At 40.3% G+C, this 25543-nt stretch overlaps 1 protein-coding gene across 2 annotated transcripts in view; it reads left to right on the plus strand.

The window, feature by feature from the left end:
* LOC116813437 (uncharacterized) overlaps positions 1-25543 on the plus strand; it is a 575563-nt gene that overhangs the window by 1258 nt on the left and 548762 nt on the right. The gene's annotated exons all lie outside the window — the stretch shown is intronic.

Consider the following 25543-nt stretch of genomic DNA (forward strand, 5'->3'; position numbering starts at 1 on the left):
TGCCAGTTCCACTCCTTCGCCTTTCTGTTTGACAAACGGCTCCCAGGACTATCTTTTCACCCATTATACATTAAAAAGCGATTACCCAGCGATTTAAATTCACTCTGGAGGGTCAGACAGTCCCACCGTGCCATAAAAGCACTACTTTGAAAAGTGTAAAGCGTGATACAAGTGTAAGGTATTGTAAATGGCATTCTTAATAAATACTGTCCACAGTTTAACCTGTGTTTTGAGTATTTCTAAAGTGGGGTAGCAAAGAGGTTGGTACCCTTGGGAACTCTGGAGATAGTTTGATCCAGATGATTTGTTTGTTCAAAGTATCTTTTAAGGTCCCTAAAGAGCAACATGTAGTGGTGTGCTGGAGCCAATGGGACATGCTCACTCCTACCCACTGATAAATTTTCAAGGATTTTGGGAGCTAGTTGTTAAATGCAACTATTATTAAATATTAAATTATGCAAACTTGCAATTACATTATATTAAAAGCAAATATGTACTCAAAATTCACATTCTAGTGATTCCACTACCTTTTACTATTATTTATAAATATCATTGAGATTGTTTACATCTGAAAGACTTTCTCCCTTTAACTTTCCATTCAGTGATGTCACTTGGGAAGCTTGAAATGAGCCATAGTGGGTGTTATTTACATGAAGGAAATTGCAAATGTGACAAAGCAGGGCTTTTTATCCCTAGGAGATGAAAGATACTTTGAACAAACAAATCATCTAGATCAAACTGTCATTTAGTAGCACACCCCATGTTACCATCAGACCAACTGTGAATATTCCCAGCAAGGCAATACTCCCCTTTTCTGCAGGGCTGCTCTAGTTATTGTCTCTGAATCTTTGTTGTAGCTATTAGAATCCTGGCATAAACACACACACACACACACACACACACACATAAATATGCATATCAACATATATATATATTTATTTACACACACAGGGGAAACTAACATTTTTATGCAAAATACTTAACATTGAGCACTGACCACTCAGATCAGACACTGTCAGGATGCTTAAGTAGTATCCTAGAGGCCCCCTGACATGTGTTACCCTTGTAGTCAGAGTAGAGAGCTCCAGAGGGTGGGGAGACAATGTTGGGGCAGGGAGGGGACTCGGACACTAGTTATTTGTCTAGAATCCTGGCATATTCTATGATTTCCAACTAATTAATTTTTTAAAGTTTTTTTCCAAGTTGTCTTGCTGGGCGATTTTACCTAGCACCGGCCTCTAGCAGAAAGACAAGAAAAAGCTGCTTGAAAAAGCGGTCCTTGCAACATGGTTCCAGGGGAAGTCATAGTTAGTTGCCATCCAGTTTAACAGGCTTACATTAATGATTTGATTTTGCTCTTGAGAAGATGAAATCTGAGGGGATCTGTACCAATGTTGAAAGTATCTATTAGCGGCCGGGCATGGTGGCTCACGCCTGTAATCCCAGCACTTTGGGAGGCCGAGGCCGGGGAATCATGAGGTCAGGAGACGGAGACCATCCTGGCTAACACGGTGAAACCCCGTCTCTACTAAAAATACAAAAAATTAGCTGGGCGTGGTGGCGGGCGCCTGTAGTCGCAGCTACTCGGGAGGCTGAGGCAGGAGAATGGCGTGAACCCGGGAGGCGGAGCTTGCAGTGAGCTGAGATCACGCCACTGCACTCCAGCCTGGGCGACAGAGCGAGACTCCGTCTCAAAAAAAAAAAAAAAAGAAAAAACAAGAATCTATTAGCGTGTAGAAGATTTGCAATGACAGATGGTGAAAAAATAATAGAAGATAAAATGTTTCTGGTTTTCTGTGTTTTGTTTTTTGTGAATATTAGAAAAAAATTAGTGTGTTCCCTCTCTCCCTCACTTCTACTCCCATTTTTCTGGTCTTTTGATTGGATAATTTATTCCGTTTACATTTTAAAATTTCATTTTCTTGATTTTATTTACTTTCAGTGGCTTTTGGGGTACAAGTGGTTTTTAGTTACATGGATGAATTGTATAGTGGTGAAGTCTGAAATTTTAGTACACCCGTCACCCGAGTAGTGTATGTTATACCCAAAAGGTAGTGTTCTTTTTTTTTTTTTTTTTTTTCCGAAACGGAGTTTTGCTCTTGCTGCCCAGGCTGGAGTGTGCAATGGTGTGATCTCTGCTCACCACAACCTCCGCTTCCTGGGTTCCAGTGATTCTCCTGCCTCATTCTCCCAAGTAGCTGGGATTACAGACATGCGCCATGATGCCCGGCTAATTTTGTATTTTTAGTAGAGACGGGGTTTCTCCATGTTGTTCAGGCTGGTCTCGAACTCCTGACCTCAGATGATCCACCCGCCTCGGCCTCCTAAAGTGCTGGGATTACAGGCGTGAGCCTTCACGCCCAGCCTCCAATAGGTAGTGTTACTATCCTTTACCCCCCACCCGCCCTCCTCTCTTCTGAATCTCCAGTGTCCATTATGCCACTCTATATGCCTTTGTGTACCTATAAATTAACTCCTACTTACAAGTGAGAACATATGATATTTGGTTTTCCATTCCTGCCCACTCCCATTTTAATAAAATGGATGTATGGATCATCCAGAGTTTGGTATTTTGAGAATTTCATTTATGGATCATCCAGAGTTTGGTATTTTGAGAATTTCATTTATGGCTCATTCAACTCTCCAGTGGGTCTCCTGACTTGAGTCATGTTCTCTTTCTGGTTTGCCACTGAGAGTGAAAGGTTGAGTTCAGAGTCTACAAGGAGAAATGCCATATGTCACATAAGAGTAACATATGTGTATGGCTGTGTGATAAACTGTAAAATTACAGTGCACTATTAAAATCTCCAGATGTCAGAAAGAAAGTTATGCAGTTATAAAATTCAGTGGGCTCTAAACAATGGATGTGGATGTATAAGATGAAGGTAGTGTGGCTTTAGAAGATTCTACATTCAGGCAAATCCTATTAGATCTTTTTTTTAAAGCTGGGCTATAAATTCCTTTGGTATAACTTTCTGTTTTCCTAACAATCTTATTTCTTCCTCCATAATTGTTAACGTGTGTAGACAATGTTGTGAATCCTTGTCCCCTGTCTTTCCCAGTCATGGAAAGCATGCTGAGTGTCAGGTATTTCATAAAGAATAGGCAAGTGCCTCCAGGTGATACAATTATTAACATGGTAAGGGGGACAGGGTGCCGTGGCTCATGCCTGTAATCCCAGCACTTTGGGAGGCCAAGGCGAGCAGATCACTTGAGCCCAGGAGTTTGAGACTAGTTCAGGTGACATGGCGAAACCCTGTCTCTAACAAAAAAATTACAAAAATTAGCCAGGCATGGTGGCGCTGCACCTGTGGTCCCAGGTACGTGGTAGACTGAGGTGGGAGGATGGCTTGAGCTCAAGAGGTGGAGGCTGCAGTGAGCCGAACTTTAGCCTGGGTAAGCGAATGAGACTCTGTCTTAAAAACAAAACAAAAAACATGATAAAGGGGCATGTCATGTATTATTACATTCACTTAGTATTCAAGGAAGTATTTTAGGTAAAAGGTGTCCAAATTAGGAAACCAAAGCACTGTTGGCTTTCCCAAGTATCTGAAGAACTCTCTGAGCCTGGTTTCTTGCTAGCACCATTGTAGATGAGTTAGAGGTGGTGAGGCAGGTGGTTCTGCTGTCCCACACAGCCCCAGGCCAACTGCTTCAGGTACAAGGTGTTCTGTAATCTCCCTGGCTACTCACATAATAAATTGCAAGGCTTCTTTGAATTCCCATGTACTTAGGTTTAGTTTTCCCTTCCCTGCATCTTTCCCCTGCATACTGCAGGCCTTTTAAACAAATACCCACTGGTGGGCAGTGACATTGGCATGAGGGGAGGCATCCTCCTGGACCAGTTGCAAGCCTCCTAGCAGCTGATGCCATGGAAGAATGGAGTAGCACCGAAGCAGCTCCATTTCTTTTAAATGGTCCCTGAATTAGGCCTCGATGTCATGTAGGTAAATTCAGCCCAGAACATGCAGAATCTTTATTGGAATTTGTACATTCATCTCTCACAGCTGTGGAGAGTTTAGACTAATCACAACTCTCACTGGGATACTATTATCTTGGTAATTTGAAAAAGGATCAGGAGCCTGCAGGCTTGGAACATCTTGAGAAAACTCTGGCTCTGAAATACATCATCACATGTGGGGGACACCACTTGCAGCATCATCGCAGAGAGCTGAAGAATGCTGAAATCAAGTATTTCTCTGGCGTGATTTCAAATGGCTTGAGAAATCTGAGAACTTTTTTTTTTTTTAACTGCAAAACAGATTCTTTCCTCTTCCATCAACCCCGTTGCTGTCAATATGTCCAGTGTTAGGTGCCAGAAATGAGCATAGCCTCTTAATGATAACAATGCCAAAGTTAACACAGCCGCCAGGGGCTCTCTCAAGAATCTGTTAGGGTGTATTTTGATCCACAGACACGTTCTGAAGGCGTGCACCTCCTTAGCTTTTCTAGTCTCAGTACATTTCTCTTCAGCAGCCTGGATAAAACCTGTCACTTTTTGCCAGAACTTCTCATGCTTTGGGGCCCCTCAGACACCATTTTTCATTGACCCCATGAGTCCATATGGTAGGGCTAGGTTCAAAGTTGGTATTTGGGAAACGGCTTCTGACAGCACGGAGGCCTGGTGTACTGCGGTCATTTGTTCAAAAGGCCAGGATTTGCAGATGTGCTATAAGAGTGTAATATAATTTTTGACCCCACCCAAATGGGTATTTTATCACCATCCACATAGCAACCAACAAACAGATGAGTCTGAGGAGGCAAGTGCTAATGTATGTGGCTCAAATCAGTCAACCCTCTGAGGAGTCAGTAGTTCAGCCTCTTTTTGAGGCTTTAACATCACAACGGTCCTTTCAATTCTACAGTTATGTGAGTACAGCTCCTTCCCTCCCCCCTTTTTCATACTGTTTTTTGTTTTATAATTTTTAAGCTTTAGAAAGTTAAGCCTGATTCAAAAAAAAATTGGGGAAATAGGGGAGGGGAACAGCAATTTCAGTCAGGCATTAAAATGAAGGCAAAGTGAAACCAAATTGATGGAGGTGATGGGACATGTTCCACAGGCCTGGGCTTAGGTTTGGTGTCCATCAGTCTTCCATTTCCCTTGATTGGTCATATTGCCTCTTGGGAAGGAACCCAAGGTTTTATGCAGGCCAATTTGCTGTATTTCCTCAGTTACCGATTCAGATGTCAACCACTCTTTATGGCCTTACAAAAGGTGCCTGTTGGTATCGACCTTGCCATGAACTGTCTAAGGAATATTTGGGGGCTGGAAAGGACTTTAGTGATAGTGTATAAAACTCTTTCAGCTGAGGTTGCAGTGAGCTGAGATCACTCCACTGTACTCCACTCCAGCCTGGGCAACATAGTGTGTCTCAAAAAACAAAAAAAAACACCTCTTTAATTTTATAGATAAAGCAATCAAGATCAAGGCCAGAGTGGTGAAATAATTTAGAAATTCTTTGATTATTCAGAGATTTTCATTATAACCATTCATTGCATTCTTTTATTTCAACATCATGATGGTCATTCTGGATAAGACTCCTTCCTCTCTCCCTCCCTCCCTGCCTCCCTTCCTCCCTGCCTCCCTACCTCCCTCCCCGCCGCCTTCCTTTCTTCCTTCCTTCTTCCTTTTTCTTTCCTCCCTTTCTTTCTCTTTCTTTTTTTGAGACAGGGTCTCACTCTGTTGTCCAGGCTAGGGTACAGTGGCGTGATCATGGCTTACTGCAACTTCCACCTCCTGGGCTCAAGCCATCCTCCCACTTCAGCCTCCCAGTAGTGTGGACTACAGGCACACACCACCATGCTTGGCTAATTTTTATATTTTTTGTAGAGGTGGGGTTTCACCATGTTGCCCAGGTTATGTCTAGTGGCCATAAAATTGATGCTATGAATTTAATGTCAGATTGCCATCTATTGGAATCCTTTCATTCCTGCCATTGGCATATTAATACAAATATCTCTCATGCTCTGTTCTCAACTTCTTCAACTCTGATGGCTTGTGCCACTCTACTGTAATCACATCTCTCTAGATTAGTGACTGTGTTTAGACCTCATATTATATATGAGGACACAAACTTCTGAAGGACAGGGACTATGACTGATGCACATTTATTTCTCCTATAGGGAGGGAGAAGTATAGCTTTTGAGAACATCTAAATTGAGAGCCCATTACGATACCATTTTTTTTTGTTGTGGGGGAGGTAAGAGATCCTTGTTGTATTCTAACAATGAGGCTGAGTCTCAGACATGAGTCTGAATCCTGTAGGGATAGTAAATTCTTCCTTTTCCCAGTTCTCCTTTCTTACTAATATGGGTGCAGAATGGTCTGTTCAAGTCACAGAAACTCTTGGCTGAAGAAGGAGCCTCCCTGAGCACACAGGGAGGTCTTAGTTCCAGAGAGGATATGGGGACTACAGAGAGGGCCAGAGCAGATGGCACGCTCCCTACCCCAGAGCTAAGGCTAGCGTGTGCCTGGTCTGTGAAGGAAAGGAACAAGTGTTTCAGGTTCTTGGACAGATTCCTTCCGCAGCAAAAGCAGCATATTTTCTGACCCTTTGTGTTTTTCCTTTTGAAACTGACATTATCTCTAATTACATGTGGTCAGGTTGTAGAAGACATTTATCATCTATTGCCAAAACATCACCCACTGCTTTGCCAGTTCCTGTTTGCCCAGCCTGGCTGTGGCTGCTGAAATATCCCATCTGCAAGGTGAACCCAGTTCCTAGCCAACCCAAGACTTGCTCCTCCCCATCATGGTTAGATCTGGAATTGGTCTGGATGGCCTAGGTCTGGTACACATTGAGCAAAATGCCACACTGCTGTCTTCTCCGTGAACCCTTGTGGATGGGCTTCTACTCAACTTCTAGATTGCATTCCATTTCTATTCTTGGGCTGAAATTTTGTCCAAACCGCAAAGCCTTGTCCAGGGCTGTAGCAGTCTTCTAGGGCTGCCGTAACAAATCACCACTTAAAACAGTAGAAGTTTATTCTCTGAGTTCTGGAGGCCAGAAGTCTGAGATCAAGTTATGGGCAGTACTATACTCCCTCTGAAGGCTCTAAGGGAGAATCTGCTCCATGCTGCTTCCAGCTTCTGGTGGCTATTGGGATTCCTTGGCATTCCGTGGCTTGTAGCCACCATCAGTATCATCTCTGCCTTTGTCTTCACATTGCCTTCTCCTCTGTGTTGATTCTAAAAGGATACAGGTGATTGCATTTAGGGCCTACCCAGATTATTCAGGATAAGCGCCTCTTTTTCAGATCCTTAACTCAATCAAATCTGCAAAGATCTTTTTCCAAATAAGGTCACATTTTTTGGTTCCAAGGATTCGATGTGATTTGATATCATTTTGGGGGCCATTTTTCAGCCTAGCACAAGGGCCCTGACAAACTCTTGGCTTGTGCTGACCCCTGTTTTGGGGGGATCAACCCCTTATCTCTTTTGGTTCCGGCCAAGGGTATTTTTAACATGAATGAGTCTGTCTGGAATCAAATTGTTAACCACTTGACTATGACTATCTCCACAGTCACATCTTTCTAGGCCTCCATTTCTAGGCCCTTGGGTATAAGTGCCAGCCTGGATCAGATTAAGCTTGCTTTTAAATACTGTGATTTAGTCTGATGGACAAATAAGCCCAAGCTCAGGTCAGTTCTTTTAGCTTGAGCCATACTGGAATGGCTTCCATCTCCTTGTCATCCTGGTATCGAGGTCTCTGCATGCCTCTTGGCAATGATGTGTTGGCGATAGTATCATCATGTGTATAACATATTTTTTTGCATACCTATCTTATTCTGAGCTCTTTATAGAACTTATTTTACTTAATCACTGTAGATCAAGAAATAGGGACAGAGAAAGGCATAGTGGCTCATGCCTGTAATCCCAGCACTTTGGGAGGCTGAGGCTGCCAAATCACTTTAGCTCAGGAGTTGGAGACCAGTCCGAGCAACATGGTGAAACTCTGTCTCTACTAAAAAAATACAAAAATTGCTGGGTGTGGTGGCGTGTACCTGTGGTCCCAGCTACTGGGAAGGCCGAGGTAGGAGGATCACTTGAATCCAGGAGATTGAGGCTGCAGTGAGCCAAGATTGCACCATTACACTCCAGCCTGAGTGACAGAGCAAGACCCTATCTCAAAAAAAAAAAAAAAAGGAAATAGGGACAGAGAGGTAAAGTTATTAGTCCAAGGTCATATAACCTGGGTCTAACTGTAAAATTCATGTTCCTTTTACCATGCTGTACTATATTCTACATGCTTTATTATCTATCTTCTTGTTATTTCTCCTTCTCCTCATTAAAACAAAACAAAACTGAGACTAGGATAGGAAGGAATAAGCTTTATTTGATTTTCTAATTACTTGTGAGGACTTGGCAGACAAATTTTCGCAACCGGACAACTTAATTCTTAAATTTTTTTGGGGGGGATCTTTCCAGTTCAAGGTCTGTTATTGCATATAACTTTGTAATCCTCTTGCCAGTTTCATTATTCTACATTTATTGCCATTGTTTTGTGTAACATCTGTCTGTATACTCTTAGCATTTTCCAGTAACCATCCTACACACACAGAGAAGAGACATGAGTGTAAAAGAAAAGGCCGGCAAGTTCAGTCAGCCAGGAAAAGTTTAAAAGTCCGTATTTCAAGGAAGGAGTCATGTGCTGAATTTGCACACTGGCCTGTGACTGAAATCCAGATCTATATCCATGCTTTAAGTACAGTATGACAAAACTCTTAGAACCCAAAGCTATTTAAGTCCCTTGGTCTTTCTAGCATAAGTTAGGAAATGTTTACTCCTCTTCAATATTTTGGAAAAGTTTGAGCAGAATTGGTATTAGTTTGCCTTTAAATGTTTGGTAGAATTCACAAGTGAAGCCTCCAAGTGCAGGGCTTTTCTTTGTCAGGAGATTTTTGATTACTGATTCAATCTCCTTACTAGTTATAGGTCTATTCGGATTTTCTGTTTCTTCATGAGCTTGTCTTGGTAGGTTTTGTGTTTCTAGGAATTTTTCTATTTCATCTAGGCTATTCAATTTGTTGGCATATAATTGTTCATAGTGTTCTCTTATAATCCTTTTTATGTCTGTAGAATCAGTAGTAATGTCCCCACTTTTATTTCTGATTTTAGTAATTTGAATCTTCTGTCTTTTCTTTCTTGTTCTCTCTGGCTAAAGCTTTGTCAATTTTGTCTGTATTTTCAAAAAGCTAACTTCACATTTTATTGATTTTCTCTTGATTTTCTATTCTCTATTTCACCACATCTTTGCTCCAACCTTTATTATTTCCTTCCTTTTGCTAGTTTTGGGTTTAGTTTTCTCTTCTTTTTCTAGTTCATTAAGTTGTAAACTTAGGTTGTAGATTTGAGATCTTTCTTGTTTTTTACTGCAGGTGTTTACAGCCACATATGTCTCCCCTAGCACTTCTTTCACTGTGTTATGTGTTTTGGTATGTTGTTTTCATTTCCATTAGTCTCTAAGTATTTTCTAATTTCCCTTGTGCTTTCTTTTTTGATCCATTGGTTGGTTGTTTAAGAGTGTGTTGTTTGATTTCCAAAAATTTGTGAAATTTTCAGGTACTTCTGTATTGATTTCTAACTTTATTCCATTATGGTTGAACGAGATACTTTGAATAATATCTATCTTTTAAAATCTATTGAGACTTAATTTATAGGCTAACATATGGCCAATCCTAGAAAATGTCCTACATGTACTTGAGAAGAATGTGGATGCTGTCAATGGGTAGAGTGTTCTGTATATGTCTATGAAATCTATTATTAGTTGGTTTATTGTGTTTTTTAAGTCTTATATTTTCTTACTTATATTTTGTCTAGTTGTTTGATCCATAATTGAAAGTGGGGCATTGAAGTGCCCAACTATTCTTGTGGAGCTATCTATTTCTCTCTTCAGTTCTGTTGGTTTTTGCTTCATATATTTTGATGGTCTTTTATTAGGTGTGTAAATGTTTATATTGTTATCTGTTCTTACAGTTTTTAACTTTTTGTTAACATATAATATCATTCTTTGTAAAGTTTTTTGATTTAAGGTCTGTTTCACATATTAGTATATCCATCCCTGCTCTCTTTTGGTTACTATTTGTGTAGAATATCTTTTTACATCCTTTTACTTCCAACTTATTTGTGTCCTTGGATCTAAAATGAGTTTCTGTGGACAGCATATAATGAGATCATGTGTTTTTACCCGTTTTGCTAATTTTTTCTTTCGGGTGGTTAGTTTAATTCATTTACATGTAAAGCAATTACTGATAAAGAAGGACTTACTTTTGTTACTTTATCATTTGTTTTCTATATGCTTTATTTCTTTTTTGTCCCTCATTTCCTGTATTACTGTCTTGTGTTTAGTAGATTTTTTTATAGTGAAATGTTTAAATTCCTTTCTCATTTGTGTGTGTGTATATTCTATAGCGATTTTCTTTGTACTTACTGTGGGGATTACATTTGCCATCCTAAAGTTATAACACTCTAATTTGAACTCATAGGAATTTAATTTCTTTTCTTTTCTTTTTTGTTAAGACAGGGTCTGGCTTACCCAGGCTGGAGTGCCATGGCGCAATCTCGGCTCACTGCAACCTCTGCATCCTGGGCTCAAATGATCCTCCTGCCTCAGCCTTCTGAGTAGCTGGAACTATAGGCATATGCCACTGTGCCTGGCTAATTTTTGTATTTTTAGTAGAGATGGGGTTTTGCCATGTTGCCCAGGCTGGTCTCACACTTCTGAGCTCCAACAATCCACCTGCCTCAGCCTCCCAAAGTGGTAGGATTGCAGGTGTGAGCCACTGTGCCCAGCCAGTTTAATTTCAATAACACACAAAACCTGTGATCTTTTTCAGCTCCATGTCCATGCCTTTTGGCTGTTGATGTCACTAGATTATATCTTTATGCATTGTGTGCCCCCAAACAAATAACTGTATTAAGTGCATTGGTTTCTTAAATTATGTAGAAAACAAAATATGGAGTTAAAACCAAAGTTACAATAATCCTAACTTTTATAATTTACCATGTACTTACCTTTATTGAAATCTTTGTCAGCAGATATCTTTAAGTTATTGTCTAGTGTCCTTTTATTTACCTTGCAGGACTCCCTTGAGCATTTCACAGGACAGGTCTAGTGGTAACAAATTCTCTCAGGTTTTGTTGATCTGGGAATGTCTTAACTTTCCCCTCACTTACAAAGGACCATTTTGCTAGATAAAGGATTTTTGGCTGACAGTTTTTTCTTTTAGTACTTTGAATATATTGGCCCATGGCCTTCTGACTTCCCAGTTTTGTGATGAGAAATCTGCTGATAATATTTTTTGAGGATTTCTTGTTTATGATATGTCACTTCTGTCTTGCTGCTTTCTAGATTCTTTGTCTTTTCAAAGTTTGATTATATGTGTCTCAATGTGGGACTTTTTTGAGTTCATCTTACTTGGAGTTTATTGAGCTTCTTGGATGTTTCTTTCATGTCTCTTATCAAATTTGGGAAATTTTCAAACATTATCTCCAATATTCTCTCTTCCCCCCTCTCTCTCTCTTCTCCTTCTGAAACATTCACAATGCATATGTTGGTACATTTGATGGTATCCTGCATGTCCCTTTGGCTCCGTTCATTTTTCTTCAATCTTTTTTCTTTCTGTCTCTCAGACTAATAATTTCCATTGTTTTATTTTCAGGTTCACTGATTCTTTCTTCTGCCTGCTCAAATCTGCCTTTGAATCCCTCTAGTGATATTTGTTATTTCAGTATTTGTACTTTTAAGCTCCAGAATTTTTTGTTTTTGTTTATTTTCAGGTTTTGTGTCTCTTTATTGATGTTTCCATTTTGTTCACACATCATTTTCTTGACTTTCCCCATAGCTTCATTTAGTTCTTCAATCATCTTTAAGAGTTATTTTAAAATATTTGTTTAGTAGTTCTTCTGAAAGGTCTTTTCCAGGAGAGTTTCTGTTATTGTTTTCTATTGAATGTGCCATTCTTTCCTATTTCTTTGTATGCCTTGTGATTTTTTTTTGGTTGAAAACTAGGCATTTGAATTTAATAATGTGGTAACTCTGGAACTCAGATTCTCTTCCTTCCCTAGAGTTTGCTGTTTTTTGAAAATTGTTTTTGTTTGCTATTTTTTGTTTTTGTTTTGTTGATTGTTGTAGGCTGCCTCTGTGCCAAGGTAGTCTTCTCAGGTCTTTTCAGAGCCTTCACTTTCCCCTGTGCATGCACAGTCACTTTCTAATTTTCTCTGTATATATATATTTTTGAATGTCCTAGTCTTCAGTGCCTGGCCCCCAAAATGGGAAAAAGAAAAATGAACAGAGGAAAAACAAAGGGGGTGTCTGCTCTTTAAATCCCCTGATAATCACCTATGCCAGAGGAGATGGGGCTTGCAATAATTGTGGGGAGATGCAACAACAATGGTCACCTACCTCTTTGCACCTCTGTGACCAGAGGCAGTAATCACCATTCAGAGCACAGATCCCCAGTATTTGGTGGACAGGGTCCTTTTTGCTCATCCTGGCCTCAGCAAGCTATGTGCAGGTTGCTGCAGGAACACTTGCAGAGCTGCGTGCCATAGAGCTAGGGGTAGAGGATGGGTAGCTGCTGCTGTGTAAAGAGGTGAAATTGACCAAAATCAACCCCACTTTACTGTTCAGGCCCTCCCCTGGAAGTTTCCAGCTTTCAACAGATGCTAGAGTTCCAAAATAGTCACATCAGACAGATTCTGCCAGGGCAATTGTTGTCTAGGTGGGGAGAAAGATTCCTGGTGCTTCTACTCTGCCATCTTCCCAGAATCCTCTTCTCATATATTTCAAATTTTACCAGAAGTAAAATAAGTAAAAATACCACTCCCCTCCAGTGGATCTAAACCTTTCACATATATGCAGACTGCTCATGTAAGTGACCAGCTTGTAGCTGGTTTTCTGTCAACGATATCAATGGTGTTAACAATTGTCATTCCTTAGAACTCTCGTTTGTGTGTGCATGTGTGTGTGTGTGCATGTGTATGTGTGCATGTACTCTAACTCTTCTATGTAAATGGCAAGGGAAATGAATTAGCAAATAATAGAATGGTATAGTTATAGAGTCAATCCTGGTTTAAGAATACAGGATAGCCGGGCATGGTGGCTCAGGCCTGTAATCCCAGCACTTTGGAAGGCCAAGGTGGGTGGATCACGAGGTCAGGAGATGGAGACCATCCTGGCTAACACGGTGAAACCCTGTCTCTATTAAAAATACAAAAAATTAGCCGGGCGTGGTGGCAGGCGCCTGTAGTCCTAGCTACTCGGGAGGCTGGGGCAGGAGAATGGCATGAACCCGGGAGGCGGAGCTTGCAGTGAGCGGAGACCGCACGCCACTGCACTCCAGGCTGGGCGACAGAGCGATACTCCGTCTCAAAAAAAAAAAAAAGGATACAGGATGGTGGTTATGGGTCAGGCTTTGGACCTAGACTTCCTGAGTTTAAAAGTCAACTTATTTACTGACTGGTTGTACTATTTAATATATTTGCTCTCTGTGTGCCTTTATTTCCTCATATGTAAAAATGAGGGCTAATAATAATACCTACATTATTAGGACTATTATGAGGATTAAATGAGTTGATACACGTAAAGCACTTAAATGGTTGGTATCTACCATTGGAACACTATACATGCTATATGACCAACTTTACCACACCTAGGTATACACCCAATAGATATGAATACATATGTTTCCCAAAAGACAAGTGTTAGAATGTTCATTGTAGCAGTATTTGTGATATCCCCAAAATGGAGGCTACCCAAATGCCCACCAACAATAGAATGGATAAATTGTAGTATATTTATGTAATAGAATACTATACTGCTATGAAAGTGACCAAACTACATGTACATGTAACAACAGGTATGAAACTCACACATATAATGTAAAATAAAAGAAGCCAGACATGAAAAAGTAAATACTGTATGATTTTATTTATCTAAAGCTTAAAACCAGGCAAAACTAGACAATAGGATAATGACTACCCTAGTTGGGAGAATGAATAGAAAGTACCATAAGATGGCTTTCTAGGAGTTGTTGGAAATGTGTGTTTCTTGTTGTGTGTACTGATTACATGGACTAATTCCTTACTCAGGACTAGTTCTGTACACCAAGGGCTATGGTAATGGGTCCACCTTTGTCAGAACACAAACAAAAATCCCCTAATAACATTCCCCCAGGGGTAAGAATTATCTACTGGCCTTACATTTTTACAACTATGGGATGCACTCCTGTGATTTTTTTCCTATTGTAATGAAAATCTACTCCAAGCCTGCTGCTCAATATTAAGGAGCTCAGTTTGTGAAAATTCAGCAAGTTGTGTACTTGGGATCTGTGTATTTTTCTGCACGTAAATGGTTTTAAAAAGTTTTAAAAAAGTAGCTGGTGAATAAAAAATTTATAATAAATGATATATATATTTAATTGTTTTTAGGGTTAGAAAGACTAGGTTTTGAATCCTGGCTTTGTGGTCATGGAGACTAGGAAGTCTCTTAAACTCTTCATTTCTATAGTGGTAAACAGAGGTAGTGATACTTGGCTTAAAGAGACCTTAGATGTTATTGAGAACTAGTGAGATGAAATGAAAAAATGGTAACTGCCTCTTCAACATTAAGCAGCAGACTTGGAGCAGATTTTCATTATAATAGGAAAAAAATCACATGAGCGCACCCCATAGTTGTAAAAATGTCAGGCCAGTAGATACCTCTAACTCCTGGGGGAATGTTATTAGGGGATTTTTGTTTGTGGTCTGACAAAGGTGGCCCCCTTACCATAGCCCTTGGTGTATAAAACTAGTCCTGAGTAAGGAATTGGACAATTTTGCCAAGAGGGCAAGGAGTCCCTGGAAGGAGAGCGATAAAGTCCTTGGCCCTTCTCTTGTGAGGGTTAATGTCATTAGATACTGATGTATTGAGATGAACTGGACTGAAGTTTGTTGGAAAGAACAGTAAGGGGGCTAGATTGGAGTTCACCATGGGCATGTCCGGTTTGGTGATCTGGATTCAACATTGGTACTTTGTCAGCATCTCATGGGGAAGGATAGTTCCTTCTAGTAGTTGGCTGAGGGATGAACCTCCACACCAAGCCAGCTGGGCACAGTTTCACTGAGGAATAACAACTGAGCAAGTGCAGTGACCTAAAAATACAAGTGAAGGCATGACTGTGACCTGTGAGCAGCAAGGACATTTCCAAAACAAGGATGACTGGCCACTGGGCTAGCGAGACCAGTGTTTAGTATGCCTATGAGGTAACTACCAAAGCAATGGTGCTGGTGGGTTCGTAGAACTTTCTAGTTATTTCTCCCACCTGGCATTTGGAAGTGTAATTGACCCTTTAGAAGTAAGAAGGGCCCCAGAATGTTGGATCATCTGGAGATGGAGTATTGGGAAAGGCCTCAAGAAAGGAATACCAGATTTTCTGTTGGTAAGATCCTTGGGCCTCAGCAAGTCACTAGAAAAATAAACACTATTTGTACTCTAAGCTGGGGAAGCATACATCCTGGTTAATAATAATAGCCATCATTTATTGGGCACTGTGTGTCTGGCATGGAGACTGTTCTTTGTCTACCAAAATTGTTCTTTCTTTCTAGGCCTGTAATGAGACTTCATTTCACAGCCTACTTTGCATTAGATGTGTTCCTGTGACAACATTCAGAGCAGGTATACTGTGTGGCATTTCTGGGTGTGGGCCTCAGGGCAATAAAAGGATCTCCTCCATGCTCTCCTCCACTGCTACTGGTTGGAACCCCATAGTAATCCAGCTTTGACCAGGCAGATGTGAGCAATGTCCTGGAGGATGATGAGCAGCACAAAGGAAGGAACCTTGGTCCTGGAGGATGATGAGCAGCACAAAGGAAGGAACCTTGGTACCTGAAGGACCATATGGAGCAGGGCTTCCCTCTTACCCTGAACTGCTACCCTGGAACTGTTATGTGAGAAAAAATAAGATTCTTGCATTTCTCCAACTTTAATGGGCACAAGAATCACCTGGGGATTTGTGACAATGCAAATCCTGATTAAATAGGTCTTGAGTGGGGCTTGAGATTCTGTATTTCTTACAAGTTCCTAGGTGGTGTTCATGATGTTGGTCCAGTATCTACAGTTTAAGTTCCTCTCCAAGAAATTCTGATTTAACTGGTTGGAGTGGGGTTCAGGGACACGATGCTAAAAGAAAGCCCCAAATACCAAAACCCTTCCATGTGATTCCAATCTACACCACGGTTGAGACCCCACTGGAGAAGAGAAACATTTTCTGAGGATGGAAGAATCCAGTTCCTTTCCTGGTGCCCTTTGGAGGAGGCAATTCCAAACAGCCTTCCCATCCTACCGTCTCATTAACCACTTACAGATAATGCTTTTGGTTGCTTGTCTGCCTCTGCTGAGAGTACTTGTCATCTTCTTGAAAATTCATTTCAGCCAGAAACTTCTTTTTTGACATATTGATTTGGAATGTTGAGCTTTGTTTTTGAGTAAAATTATTCAACATGGTGATGTATAGAGAAGCTGATTATTGGCTGTTCCCAAGATCTGCCTTTGGGGACCATATTTGAGCATTTAGTCTTAAACACTTCAGCAGCAGCCTAACTTGAGGTTTCAGCCTTAAGACAGACAGACAGACACTCATCATTACTGACAGGGATGATGTAATAATTAAACTATTATTTTGTGCAATCAGTTTCACCTGAAGGTTGCAAAGCCTTAAGAACATCTGGTGGCAATTTGTTAGTTATCACATTATTCTGCATTTATTAAGTGCGGGGTCAATTACACTTCCAAATGCCAGTGTATAATGCACTAGGTGTTGTACAGAATGCAATCCCTGCTCAGGAGCCAAGAGAGAGGGCAAGTATATCCCAACAAAGAGAAGGTGAAGCTTACAACAGTTAAGGATTTTTCCTAAAAAATCCCTTGTACCTAGGTTAGTTGAAACGTTATGATTTTGGAAAAAAGCTCTCATTTGTATAAGTTGTCTCTAGTTTACAAAATACTTTTAGATAATCTAATTTATTTATTTATTTATTTTGAGAAAAAATAAATAAATAACTGTCTTGCCCAGGCTGGAGTTCAGTGGCACAATATAGCTCACTGTGGCCTCAATCTCCTGGGCCCAAGGGATCCTCCTACCTCAGCCTCCTGAGTAGCTGGGATTACAGGTGCACACCACCATGTCTGGCTTATGGTTTATTTTATTTTATTTTAATTTATTATACTTCAAGTTCTGGGATACATGTGCAGAATGTGCAGGTTTGTTACATAGGTGTACACGTGTCATGGTGGTTTGCTGCACCCATCAACCCATCATCTACATTAGATATTTCTCCTAATGCTATCCCTCCCCAGCCCCTGACCCCCAACTGGCCCCAGTGTGTGATGTTCCCCTACCTGTGTCCATGTTTTCTCATTGTTCAACTCCCACTTATGAGTGAGAACATACGGTGTTTGGTTTTCTCTTTCTGTGTTAGTTTGCTGAGAATGATGGTTTCTGGCTTCATCCATGTCCCTACAAAGGACATGAACTCATCCTTTTTTATGGCTGCATAGTATTCCATGGTGTATATGTGCCACATTTTCTTTATCCAGTCTATCATTGATGGGCATTATGGGTTGGTTCCAGTCTTTGCTATTGTGAATAGTACTGCAATAAACATACGTGTGCCTGTGTCTTTATAGTAGAATGATTTATAATCCTTTGTTATATACCAGTAATGGGATTGCTGGGTCAAATGGTTTTCTGGTTCTAGATCCTTGAGGAATTGCCACATTGTCTTCCATAAATGGTTGAACTAATTTACACTCCCACCAACAGTGTAAAAGTGTTCCTATTTCTCCACATCCTCTCCAGCATCTGTTGTTTCCTAACTTCTTAATGATCACCATTCTAACGGGTGTGAGATGGTATCTCATTGTGGTTTTGATTTGCATTTCTCTAATGACCAGTGATGATGAGATTTTTTTTCATATGTTTGTTGGCCACATAAATATCTTCTTTTGAGAAGTGTCTGTTCATATCCTTTGTCCACTTTTTGATGGGGTTGTTTGTTTTTTTCTTGTAAATTTGTTTAAGTTCTTTGTAGATTCTGGATATTAGCCCTTTGTCAGATGAGTAGATTGCAGAAAGTTTCTCCCATTCTGTAGGTTGCCTGATGATATTTACTTTTGCTGTGTGGAAGCTCTTTAGTTTAATTGGATCCCATTTGTCAATTTTGGCTTTTGTTGCCATTGCTTTTGGTGTTTTAGTCATGAAGTCTTTGCCCATGCTTCTGTCCTAAATAGTATTGCCTAGGTTTTCTTCTAGGGTTTTTATGGTTTTAGGTCTTACATTTAAGTCTTTAATCCACCTTGAGTTAGTTTTTGTATAAGGTGTAAGGAAGGGGTACAGTTTCAGTTTTCTGCATATGGCTTGTCTGGCTAATTTTAAAATTTTTTGTGGAGACAGGATTTCACCATCTTCCCCAGTCTGGCCTCCAATTCCTGGCTTCAAGTGATCCTCCTGCCTCAGCTTCCCAAGATGCTAAGATTACGGGCATGAGCTACCATGTCCAACACCAGATTATCTAATTGAATCTTCACTTCAGCCTTGCTGCCTTGTGATTTAGTCAGCAGCAAGCCATAGAAAACCTGACTCAATAAGGAAAGTAATACAATAAGGAAAGTTATAGACACTTCTAAATCCAGAGGTGTAGTGATCTCAGGGTTTTTCCTATTTTATAACACTTTCTTTCCTCCTCCTCTATTTTTATTTGAGCCTCTCTTATCAGTGGTTTCAAACTTTTTCGAGTCATTATATAATGACCCAGTACACACAAACACTACACACACCCACATACACCCCCTCTGAATTAAAAGTTTCACTAAACAATACTTATCCTTAGTAGAGTGTAACTCACTCTTCTAGTATAATCTATTGTATATCTTATCCTATCCTCTCCTATCTTATTCTATTTTTAAAATTCTGGAGAAATATTGGCTACCTTGATTTCATGACCCTTCCATGGATCTCAACCCTTAGCAAAGCTTCCAGGCTCAACCCTCAGCTGGCTCTTTTGGCCTTGGACTTGGCTAGTCTGCATTCCCTCAACCTCCCCATCCACTACCTGCAATGCAGTAAAATTTCCAAGTCTTACACTTCATCCCCTGGTGATTCTGGCTCCTGCTTTCCCCTGTGACAGTTAGTCAGACACGCTGACATTTAGCTCACCACTATGCTAACAATCTTTGTTCTGCCCAATCCTCTCTGGCCTAAGCCACTGTGAAATAGACTGGTTAGATCTTGTTGGATCCTTACAGGGCCCTTTGTCACATTTGAGTCTCTCTTGAGTTCTGACACCAATAAGTCATAAATGAAACAGAGAGAAACAATTATTTTCTAGAACAAAGATAAAAAACTAGAGCATTACAAAAAGTTAGCCACTTCTTTACTTAGATTTCTGTACATTCAGATGCTCTTTCCTTTTTTATTTCCTTCTCTCTTTGTTACTCAGAATGTGGTACTCAAGTAAGTGTCCCATTTAAATAGAGAACCTCATCACCATGCATGTTCAATGTTGGCTCTGCCTGTGGAAGTGTAGATTTGTCCAGAATTTCTGCAGAAATACTGGATACATGCAGGTTCACCAGCAACCCTCACCCCCTGAAATCAAGTCCAGTCTATCTCTTCTTAGGTACATAACTCATTTTAGGGAAGGTGAAAGTTCATCTGGCCCAATATTTGTCTTCTGTTTTGGTTTATCTTAATCCTGTTTTGCTATTTTTTCACCACTCCCTCAATCTTCGCTGTCTCTAAAAGAAGCATAACTACCTCTTCTTAACTTTTATAAACTCTGTTAGAAGCACTTTCTTCAATAACTTGTTCCATATGTTGCATACATGAGCTCCATCAAGATCCCCCTTCCCCCCACTGCTTCCTCAATTTTGTATGGCATCCATCAGTATTTGAATCATTACAAGTAAAGGGGGAAAATACCCTCCAATCCCGTCCCAATGGGACCTTTCTCTTTGGCATGTTCAGCATGTCCCATCATTTAGAAGGCTCTGTGTGGTTTTCTGAAGTTTTTCTAACCCAGTGAGAAACAGCTGGTCTACCTTCACTGTCCTCTCTTTCTTTCCTTTGAAAGCTCCATATGGCTTGGGTGATGCCACCTTGCCCTACTCAGGACAGCTTCCTGAGATAAAGGACAGCAAACACCTCTATCTTCCTTAGAAGGGTCCAACAAGAACTCTGAGTAGACCGAGGACACCTCTCTGGGTTTCCAGTCAATTTCCTCTGTAAACATGCTCTCAGATTTTGGCCATTCTTAACTGTAGCTTATGATTTAAATATATATATATTTTCTCATTTTCTAAATAACTCCACTTATCTCCATTCTAGTTCTTTTTGTGATCTTTGCCCATATTTGACTGTTTCATGAGACACATACTTAATAGCCAAGTCTCTGCTCCCAGGCTAATTATTTCATTTCTCACTAATAATAATAATTACTTTTACTTTTCAGGTGGCTATATCTTTCCCTTGTGATGAGTTTTCCTTTCTGTGCACTAGCAGGCTTTATCATCCTTCACCTCCTTCTACATCTCTCTGAAACAGGAAAGGTAGCCACTCCCTTCTCCCCTCACTTGCTTTGGGGCCTGAATGCCACAGGTGCTAGGAGCTCTCAGATGGTTTATAGGGCCTGGCAGGGCTGCAGTAACGGGGAATCACACTTCATTATTGCTGTTTTGTAAGTCCACCCTTTTTAAATGGCTACCAGGACACTGTTTTAGAGTGTTTTCCATGCCTCCCAGGCACAGAACCCCTGTGGATGTGGCCAGCCTATAGAAGCTGTGCCAAGCCTCATAAGAAAAAAACTGATATCTGGTGAATATTTTGTTACAGCACTAATTTCTTCCTTTTTTCCCTCTTCCCAATCTTATAAAGATGTCACTGGAGAAATGTCTATTCAAGTTCTTAGCCCAGTTTTTAATCAGGTTACTCTAAAAATATATATTCAGTTGTAGAGTTTTCTTATGTATTCTGGAGATTAATCCTGTATCACATGTATGGTTTGCAAGCATTCGCTCTCACTCCATAGGTTGCCTTTTCACTCTGTTACTTGTCTCGTTTGCTGTTCAGAAGCTTTTTAGTGTGATGTAATTGATTTATTTTTGTTTTCGTTGCCTGTGCTTTTGGTGCCATATTCATGAAATCATTGTTAAGACCAATGTCGTGAAACTTCTTCCCTATGTTTTCTTCTAGGAATTTTTATAATTTCAGGTCATAAATTTAAGTCTCTGATCCATTTTGAGTTGATTTTTGTGTATGATATAGGATAACGGTCTAATCTCTAAAGGAGACACACAAATGGCCAAGTATATTAAAAATGCTCAATGTCACTAATCATCAGGGAAATGCAACCCAAAAAATAATGAAATATTATCTCATACCGGTCAGGGTAGCTATTATCAAAAAACAAAACAAAAGACAACATCTGTTGGTGAGGATTTGGACAAATTGGAAATCTTGTACACTGTAGGTGGGAATGCAAAATGGTATAGCCGCTAAGAGAAAGTGTGGAGGTTCCTCAAAAACTAAAAATTAGAACTACCATATGATCCAGCAATCCCACTTCTGGGTATTTATCCAAAATCGTTGAAATGAGAATCTTGAAGAGATAGTAGCACTCCAGTGTTTATTGCTGCAAAAAAGGTGAAAACAAACTGTCCATTGAGAGATGAATGAAGAAAATGTATATACATACAGTGGGATACTACTCAGCCTTAATAAAGAAGGAAATTCTGCACTACATGACAACATAGATGAACCTTGAGGACATAATGCTAAGTGCAATAATGAGCCAGTCACAGAAGATTCCACTTGTATGAGGTTCTAAAATAGTCAAATTCAAAGAATCAAAGAGTAGTACGGTAATTACTAGGGGCTGGGGGAAGAGGGAAATTAGCAGTTACTAATCATTGGGCATAAAAGTTTAGTTAACAAGACAAATGAGTTCTAAGATCTGCTGTACAACATTGTACCTATAGTCAACAATAATGTATTGTACACTTAATTTATTTTAAGACAATAAAATAAATTTTAAAAAGAGATGTCATTGGGTTTGCTCCACAGGTCCCAGTGCCTGCCTCTTTGCAAACACTGGCCCCATGCTCTTAGATGTACCTCCACTGTTGCTGGAGGTACATCTAAGCTGATGGGGACGCAGTGGATTCATTTGGCTCCATGGTGCATTTAAGGGAGGGTCTTCTGTTTGGCCTCATGGTGTAGTATTGAACTAAATAAACCCTGATGCCATACTGCCTGGATAAAATATCCCAACTCTGCCACCTATTCACTGTGGATCTTGGGGAGGTTGCTTAATCTTTTTGCATCTCAGTTCTCCTCATCTCTGAAATGGAACTGATAACACCACTCTCCTGAGAATTAGATAAATTAATGCACAGGAGCGCTTAGAAGCATGCCTGCCTCATTGTAAGCATCCAACAAATATTGGCTGTTATTTGGTACTTTCGTGTTCCAGCTCCATTCTCCAACCCCCCTCCCCATATTCTAAGAACTTTCCATGAATGGACAGTTAGGAGAATTCTATTAGGTCTTGGTCTTCTGTTAATAGTTCTATTGACCCTTGAGATTGTGTCATTTTAAAAAAAATCTCTAGTTTTATTTTGCCAACTTCTGATATCTGTGCAAAGTATGAATGTAGGATTTTTGCATTTGGAAATCCTCCAGGGGCCCAGGGACCTATGGTAGGGAAAATAAAAGAGGTCTTCAGAGATGTCTGTGTCTCTCCAGAGAAACAGCAGTATTACTTCACCAGTTGACTTAATGGAGTCAGTCGGAATCAGCCCCAAGCAGTTTTCCCTGCCTAATTACCCCATCGCGTGTTCAAATACAGCCATTACTTTGGTATTTATTAATTGTGTTGTGATCAGCTTTTAAGGTATGTCTTTTTCTTTTTCTTTTTTTTTTCAACTTAGCCAGAATCACATTTTAGGGCAACCAGATTTTAATGATATTGACAGGTGCTGTAGCTTGACTTTCTAAGCTCTTTCCATACAAACTTAATTTTTGGTTTTGGTAATTTTGCGAAATGGATAGCCAGTTTCTAACTGTTGTTTGTTTCCCTGGGTGAACTGTCATTTTTATTTTTTGTCAAGTGAGCTACAGGTAAAGCTTGTGATCATAGCAAAACATGTTTAATGCTTTTGATGGACTTGAACACAAAGTTAACTGAATCTTTCACTAAACTGGTGAGTTAATTGAATGAAGTGATTGCTAGTTTCTTCGGTCAACTTTGCTTGAATAGGTGGTTGATCTGTTATCACAGAGCCTAGAACAATTTCACTTCTCCTAGTCCCATGTGAAGTATTCATTGACTGTGGTTCTTTCCCAAGCAGTACTTGTTTCAAAACACTGCTACTTGAGATATTTTCAGAGACCTTTACATGGACTGCTTTTGCAACTCTTATTCCGTGGGTGAGTCAGTGCAGCAACAGGTTTGTATGGCCTCCCAGCAGGTTGTTTCTCTGCCTGGAATCACTTGCCAGATGATTTTAATGTTGAAGGGCAAAACTTAGCGTTGGTTTGTGGCACTTTTTAAAAAATCACCAAGCAGAACAAATACCAATTCTATAGGGACTTGGCGCAAGAGAAGTCTCAGAAGCTGGCTTATTTCTCAGTTTGGGTCTGCTAGTGAGGCAGGGCTTAAGGTTAACTCAGTCCTTATAGGTACAGGACTGTCTCTTAGTTTTATAGTCTTCAACATTTTATTAATTTACAGGCGGTAATAATAACTACTATATAACCCTTACTGCAGGTAGGCACTACTTGAAGTACTTTAGATGTATTACTCAGTTTAATGTTCTCAACAGCCCTATGAGGTAGGCTCTGTTAATTATCTCACTTTACAGATGAGGAAACAAAGTGCCTGAGGTCCTATAGCAAGTAAGTGGCAGTATCTAAGGTTTCAGAGCAAGTGTGGACAGAGCCAGGATTTAAACCTAGGCAGCCTGGCTCTGGAGTCATAACTGCTATACTGTACTGAAGGACTGCCTTAAGTCATGCTGAAACCAGAGTGGAAATGCATTTCTTTACAATGACAGGTATAATAACTATGATAATAAATACTGGTTATTTTCTCTGATCACTATCTCCCACTGAATGAATCTAATGAGTCCAAATCATTGATTAATTGTTGCTAGGTGAGAATACAACCTGAACAAAGACAGTAACAAATATTCATTGGATTGGAGGGGTAAGAAAACAGGGGACATCATTACTTTTTTTGGGCTCCAGGTCACACGGCCTCAGCCTGATTTTTCAGAGGCATATCAGAACTTGGAGCTGAGGAGTGAGGACCAAGTCTTGCCCCATGAAGTCTCAGGTCAGTGCCAAGAGTCTGGGGCACCATTACCAGCCCCACCCTGGGCAATAAGCCATGAGGGAGCCAAGGCAAGAAGCCAAGAGAATCGACAAGCATGTGTGATGAGGAGGCTTCAAGCTGGCCGTGGGGAGGCATTCTGGAGGAATTTCCTGAGCTGGAGTCCAGAATTTGCCACAGGTTTTTATGTGTGCCTCTGGTGTGGGATCCTTGGGATAGTTAAAGGGGCTGCGTAGGAGGAGACTTGTTTCTAGGACACTGAGGAAGCTGGATGGTTTACCCTGTCTCCTTCCAGGGCTGTGTCTAGAACTCTGACAGCGGTCCCAGAATCAGACACCTTCTGTCCTGGGTGGATTATAGTCACAATTATAACATTCCTTACTCTCAAATTCCTTAAAAAAATCTTTTTATTTTGAAATAGCCATAGATTCACAGGGGGCTGCCAGAATGGTTCAGAAAGGTGCTGTACACCCTTAATTCATTTCCCTCAGTGGTCACATCTTGCCTAACTAGAGTACAATATCAAGCCAGGAAATCGACATTGGTGCAATCCAGAGATCTTTTGCAGATTTCACCAGTTTTACATGCACTTATTTGGGTGTGCCTGAATAGTTCTATGCAATTTTATCATGTGTGGATTTGCGTATTCACCATCACAATCAGGATACAGAACTCTTCCATCATCACAAAAATCCTTGAATTCATTTTAAAAAGGAAACATCCACTTCTGAGAGCACTATTACCTCATGCTGCTAAGATGTAATTGAGGTTACAGTCTCCTTTATATCTTTTGCATTTCATTAATATTTTTATGTGACTATATCCTGCTTATCTCACAGACATAACAACATTTGGGTCCTTTTGACTGGATTATGAGGTTATATTGCTTTCATTTTCAGCTCACCCTTGGGCAAGCCAAGTACGGAAGTGGAGGATAGGTCTCTCTTGTTTACCACTCTATATGCTGCATCTAGAACAGGGATTAGCACACAGCAGATGCCCAATAAACATTTCTGAAAGGATTTAACCCATTATATCTTGATTCTTAGTACTTAACATTCTCAGTGAGTGTGTGTCCCCCAACCCTGTACAGTTCTGTCCCAGCTACTGATCTTGATTTTGAGTCAGATTCAATCCTAGAACTTTCACTGCATTGTCTTTTTTAAATGGATTATT

The sequence above is a fragment of the Hylobates moloch genome, unplaced genomic scaffold (genome assembly GCF_009828535.3).
Source record: "Hylobates moloch isolate HMO894 unplaced genomic scaffold, HMol_V3 SCAFFOLD_9, whole genome shotgun sequence".
NCBI lineage: Eukaryota > Metazoa > Chordata > Mammalia > Primates > Hylobatidae > Hylobates > Hylobates moloch.